Source organism: Haliotis cracherodii, unplaced genomic scaffold, assembly GCF_022045235.1.
Source record: "Haliotis cracherodii isolate W230 unplaced genomic scaffold, xgHalCrac1.p SCAF_15, whole genome shotgun sequence".
Lineage (NCBI taxonomy): Eukaryota > Metazoa > Mollusca > Gastropoda > Lepetellida > Haliotidae > Haliotis > Haliotis cracherodii.
Window position 1 is genome coordinate 19068863 of NW_027266270.1, and position 7183 is coordinate 19076045.

Sequence of the window (7183 nt, forward strand, 5' to 3'; positions counted from 1 at the left end):
GTCTGGTCCAGAATCAATTATTGACAGACCGCCGTCATGAAGCTGCACTATTGATGAGTGTGATGTTAAACAACAAACAAACAACATTTAAACCCCGACACTTTCTGTTCTAAAGCAGTAATAAGATACAGATTTAGTTGCAAAACGTCTGTATAAAAGTACACGCAATTTGTGGAAACCAGTGGAGAATGAACCTATAGCCTGTCCAGACACATCTACTGTGACATCGCAGATGAAATTGTTCCCACACAAGCACATGTTTTTCGAATCGAGGCTTAACTTACTTGGGAAGAAAACGTTTTCACGTCTTCACTGCAACCACTTGGTCGATGCTGCTGACAATTGGCATGCTTGCCTCTACTAATGATAACAGACAAAAAAGCAACAACTTCTTTTAAGGAACCACTTAAGCTAGAAATGGACATCTTTGTGTTCAGCGTCACGCTTGTCAATCAACTTGAAGATGTTAGAATCGGGTGAAACTGTCCCTAAAGAAAAGGTGAAAGCAGCTTGTCAACAATATGTGAATGCATAATTTGAATACTTCTGTGAACGAATGACGAAAACATATATCCGAATATATAGAGAGGTTCGGGACAAACGCACGCACGCACGCACGCACGCACGCGCACACACACACACAGACACGCGCGCGCACACACACACGCGCGCGCACACACACACACACACACACACACACGCGCGCGCGCACATATACACACACACAAACGCGCGCGCACACACACACACACACACACACGCGCACACACACACACTCACGCGCGCGCGCACACACACACACACGCGCGCGCACACACACACTCACACGTGCGCGCACAAACACACACTCACGCGCGCACACACACGCGCACACATACACACACGCACACACGCACACACACACATACACACACACACACACACACACATACACACACACACGCACGCACGCACGCACGCACGCACGTACGCACGCACGCACGCACGAACGAACGAACGAACGAACGAACGAACGAACGAACGAACGAACGAACGAACGAACGCACGCACGCGCACACACACACATATGCATGGACGTGGCTATGTAAGTGCAATGATATTGGACCTGGCGTTAAACCCCCATTTCACCTCACCTCACCAAAGAGAACAATCGGGATTCGCTGCTTGTTGAGAATACGCTGTCCATGTCATTGACCTTGGTTGAATGGGTTCTCCTGTGACTGTAATAACGATAAAACGCAAACGCTGGAGAATATCAGTTTAAATAAATATCGACAAATATAGATAAATATCGACAGAAAACATTTCCCTAATCATAAGAAATGTATACTTATTGTAAAGTTCCAACTATATCATACGCATGCTTTATTTTCAGTGATCCATTCATATTCATATGTAATCTGTTTCGTGGGATAATCGAGACTGGTTATTCTCTGGCCTTGACCTTTTTTAAATTTATGAATCATTATCATAGAGGGATGAGTGAAACGGTGAGATAAAACACATCTCTTAAAGAGACAGTAAATCTCAAATAACTGCCAATCAATATTTAATATCGGCGTCTGAAATTTTAGAGATACTACTCGTATGTTTAAATTTTTTTGAACGTAGAATCAGGGAGATTGGTTTCATGCAATAACATTCAAGTTAATCACGGGGTGGTAATAAACACCTTTCCATATTCACAAGAACGCTCAAAGTGACGTTTATATTTACCAGACAATCAGCCAGGTGAACTACATCCGTGCCAAGGCCTTTGAAGATCCGGGGTAGAATAGGTCTTCAGCAACCCATGCTTGCCGTGAAAGGTGATTAACGGAATCGGATGGTCAGACTCGCTGACTTGGTTGATGCATTGCGTGGATCGATGCTCATGATGTCCATCACCGGATTGCCTGTTCCAGACTCGATTATTTACAGACCGCCGTCATATAGCTTGAATATTGCTGAGTACGGCGTTAAACAACAAACAAACAAACAACAATCATAAACACATGTTCATAACACAGTCGGAATCGTACGCTCAACCCTGCTTTTAATAGCAGAGATTTCTTGTGGCTATGGAAAGGCTTTTGTAACTCTTGGATGCATAAAATCCCGAATATAAACTTAATTCACTACCTATTAGTTTGAGAAATGGATGAGAAATGGAGAGAGTGATTTGTCCACAGCTGGTTAAGTTTCAGCATCGAACTTTTGGTTAACAACAGAAGACGACGTTGCATAGGCTGTAGAAATATAAATATTTGGTTCTGGTATCTCTGTAACATGGATGCTCTGAGGCGCTTCCTGGAACTTCCCAGAATGTTTACGTCAATTCGAAAATGCTATCTCTTTATCGAAGTATATGTGGTTAAACATGTATTGTGATTGATAATTTAATATAAATATTTATTGTAGCTATTTTTATAAACTCTTTAAATGATGAATGCATTTGTCATTTTGTCATCAAACACGCAATATATGAATGTTGATATGTTTAATGAATAAGAAAATTTTGTTTTTCAGCGCGACGAGCAATGTTCCAGTTATGTGACTTGTGGAGTAATGAGAAAGTGCCAACTAAACCAGTAATTAATAAAACTGGACGACAATCTATCCCGGTGAGATACGATGACACGAACTCACACATTGGAACTACCCGATCCTTATTTCAGTCGACCCTTACCACACATAAATAGAATTCCCTACTGATCTTGCCTCAGAATCCCTATCTGCTAGCGTTTCATCACGGATGCCTTCTCACAATATCTAATACTGCTTTGCCTGGCTCTTACTATGTTATTTACACATTGTTTGGAGTGAGTGAGTGAGTGAGTATGGTTTTACGCCGCTTTTAGCAATATTCCAGCAACATCACGGCGGGGGACACCAGAAATGGGCTTCACACATTGTACCCATGTCGGGATTCGAACCCGGGTCTTCGGCGTGACGAGCGAGCGCTTTAACCACTAGGCTACCCGACCGCCCCACATTGTTTGGACACAGTTGGAGCATTACAGGTTCAGGCATAAAATAAGATTCACTTATTCACGAAAACGTCTTCTGACAAATGAAAAATTTAAACCACTGAAATATTGAGTGTCAGTCGCCACTTATCACTCGATGTACCCGTAGCGCTGGAACCCAAATCATACTGAAGTTTGAAACACGGAAAAGTATTACTGATATTGTCACAAATGGAACCCATGGCCTCAGTCGATATTAAGAGTTTTCTATATTGCAGCTTTGAACAGTATTCCAGTTATATCACGACATGCCGGCTTTATTTTGGAGGAAAGCCCGAAGTGATGCAGGTCTTAGGCGTTTGTCACGGGTATTGCAAGCCTACAAACACAGTCGGGACCTAATGGGGTTTGAAGTCACAATCATAGGTTTCACGCAAAGGGACGCAACTCTGCACAGCGAATTGCGACACCTTTGACAACTGGGCCACCCTAGAAATTTAGAGTGAGTGAGTGAGTGACTTTGGTTTAACGCCGCTTTTAACAGTATTCCAGTTACATCGCGGCGTGTCAGCTTAATGTGGGAGGAAAGCCCGAAGTGATGCAGGTCTTAGACGTTTACCACTTCGGTGAAACCCACGAGCACGGGTATGGTGCTGACAAACCTAGAAACATAATCGGGGCGAACCGGGTTTCGAACCCACAAGGGACGCAACTCTGCACAGCGAATCGCGGCCTTAGACAACAGGGCCACCCGTTCCCCCTCGAAATGCCGTTGTTTGTAGAAGGCTTTGTATTTACCATATTACTTCGATTAAACGGGCATATACTGTAGTTTAACAGTTCTCTAAAATGATTCTATTTAGCGGGAACATTTTAACCGAAGCCCCGCGTTATTGTTTTCAGATTCCCCGTAGCCTGGCGTCTAATCGAGGAAATACGGTACTCCCCAAATCCATGCACCAGTAGTGAGTGAGTTGGGTTTAACGCCGCTTTGAACATTATTCCAGTTATATCACGGCCTCCATGCACGAGTAAAGAATCAATACTGACATATGTGACATTTGAATATATATTCTAAAATGAATAATGTATATTTATTGTAAGCGGGATGTTTCTCATCATAGAAATAAATGTTTACGTTTGTTACATCTTCAAAGGAAATATATGGTTGAATGTGTGCGTTCGGGTGATTGAAATTGGTATCGGTTCATTTGACCTTTCATTTACGATAAATGTCAGATGTGCTTATGGTATTCGTGATCAGATATGTAGACTATTTCATGCTTATGTATTAATCATAATTGTTGTTAAATATTGACTACCACATATCACACATGTAAGAATAGCCCCGGGCACGCTTTTGCGGGTCGCAGAGGGGCGTCATTCTATTGTTTAGATAGCAATTAGTTCTCAGGAATGTACAGTTGGTTGTCAATTATTCACCAGTTTGACGCATCATTTCGATAACGGTACATTTCGATTTGACGCTCAAGTGAATGATTTCAAATTTGTCGGAGAACATTTGTCGCCATCGGATCTCAAAACTGGCATCAGAGGCACATGACGTAACGGTTTGAAAGTTACTATGAATTTTTTTCAAATAGGTTTATGATCATTAAGGCTGAATGTTAAATGCATAATGTTGCTTTACGTGATGTGTCCTCAAGGTTGGTTGGTTTGTTGGGATCGATGACATGCATCAACCAAGTCACCTAGCCTGACCACCCGATCCCGACAGTTGCCTCCTACGATGGCACACACACACACGCACGCACGCACGCACGCACGCACGCACGCACGCACACACACACAAACACACACAAACACACACAGAGACACAGACATACATACATACATGCAAACACACACACACCCATCAATCCATCAACGCATGCACGCACGCACGCACGCACGCACGCACGCACGCACGCACGCACGCGCGCACGCACGCACACACACACACATACATACATACATACATACATACATACACACACACACACACAGACAGACAGACAGACAGACATACATACACACACATCCATCCATCCACGCACGCACGCACGCACGCACGCACGCATGCATACATACATACATACATACATACATACATACATACCGCCGTCATATAGCTGGTAGATTGATGCGTGCGGCGTAAAACAACAAACAAACAAACTTTTAAGGGATGGAGACATACTTGAACCTCCTCCCAAAGGTGTGCTGTCGTGCAGCGACGTCGTCGGACTTGCTCATTCTTCTTGTCTCCCACTCGCCGTCATGTTATGGAAGTTCAATACAACCGCTCGCAGTCACGTGACTGCAGATCACAACCCGGATTGTAATCACGTGATCAAAACTCAAAGATGATGTTCATCGCAAACAAAATGGGTATCTCTTAAAAAGAGCGACGGAGTGGCTTGTGTTCACTTTGTAAGTATAAGAACACATGCAGCTCTCTTTGTGAAGTAATAATCTCGATATTTTATGGTTCTGTTTGAAATAGAGGTTGCTTAGACAATGGAAGACAATAAAACCAATTCTTTAAAGTTAGTCACCGCGATGTGTATCATTAGTATAGTAATATCATATAGCAATACCAGAGGACATGTGTAGGACATTTCAATATTGGACGCATCAGTGACAAGAATGATTCAATTCCCTAATTTGACTTGTACGTTCCTGTGTTTCTTCAGCTGAACAATTGACTTGCCTTTGCGCTTGTTTGCACCGGTGGTGCAGGATACGTTTCATTTTCGCGAACACCTGGTATCATCGCTATTTGATAGTGATTCATAAACACATCCTCATGATAGAGAGTAAATGGTACAATCGACTCTACTTTCAGAACAGACTTCTGATGAACCTGGAAAAGGTTTTGTTATTTTTCCATCGGATCAGTTTCAACATTGTTCTAACGTTTACGTTTGTGGACGCCCTACACTGGTAGATTCTGTATGTAAGGCACTAAAGAGACTGACAGATCATGCATGTAGAGCAATGTACGCTGTATTTCGTAAAATTAGAATATTAGAAATTCCTATTGACTGTCAACTGAAATTATTTGATCAACTTGTTCAGCCAGTATTGTTATATGGATCTGAGGTGTGGGGTTTTGAAAATGCTGTTGTCATTGAACGAGTACATCTTAAATTTTGTAAATATATTCTCAAGTTAAAACAGTCAACACCCGATTACATGGTATATGGTGAACTAGGGAGGTATCCTCTCAGCATTTTCATTAAGATAAGAATGATTTCATATTGGTGCAAGCTAACATCATCACAAACTAGCCTTTCTAGTATAGTATATAAACTTATGTTTCAAATGTCCATTGCAAATCCAGATTACCATTTCCCACAATTAAAAGAAGTAAAATGCATTCTTCAAAATATAGGCTTCAATTACATTGGCTGTCTCAAACCTTTATTAGTGCCGCATGGTTGAAACAAAATGTGAAACATGTTCTCATCGATAATTTTCTGCAAAGGTGGCGAGAATCAAAGAAAAATTCATCTAAAGGTTACTATTATAACATGTTTAAAGAGTTACCATCTCTAGAACCCTATTTACTAGAACTACCAATCACCTTACGCATCTCTCTTGCTCGTTTTAGAACAGCAAATCATAGATTACCCATTGAAACAGGAAGATGGTATAATATTGTGAGAGAGGAAAGAAAATGTACATTGTGTAAAAAATTTATATGTGATGAAATGCACTTTTTATTAGAATGTCCAAAACTCTCAGAAATTAGAAACAAGTTTTTGCCTCAATACTACTGTATGTATCCTTCTGCCGTCAAATTCTCTCGTTTGATGTCCATTACTTATAAGCCAACTCTATTACAACTGGCAAGTTATATAAGATCATGTATGGAAATGTTCCACTGACATGTTTTCTTCATTGTATCTAATTCCTGTGTCCAATTACATCTCTGTATCACTGCCGTGATTTACGAGAATAAACATCATGCGTTTTTGTTTTTTTTGTCAACAGATTTCATTAAATGCCACGATTTGCAAAGCAGCTATAAAATTGCAAGAGTTTATTGTGTTCACCTCGAAGAGAGAACTGTGTGTTGGGTTGATGCATTGCGCTATGGTGGCGGAGAAGATGATGGCTCCCGACAGTGAGTAGGCGTTAAAAATATTTGGCATTTCAACGCCTGCTTGTGTCAGAAAATAAGTTTGTTATTTTTTTAAATGTGCCTGAATAGTCTATCTACCCCCATGACA

The 7183-nt window shown here is 41.4% G+C and overlaps 1 pseudogene; it reads left to right on the forward strand.

Annotated features, from left to right (window-relative positions):
- Nucleotides 1–5768: 5768 nt before the first annotated feature.
- On the forward strand, nt 5769–6838 carry LOC139461567 (uncharacterized; annotated as a pseudogene).
- Nucleotides 6839–7183: the final 345 nt, after the last annotated feature.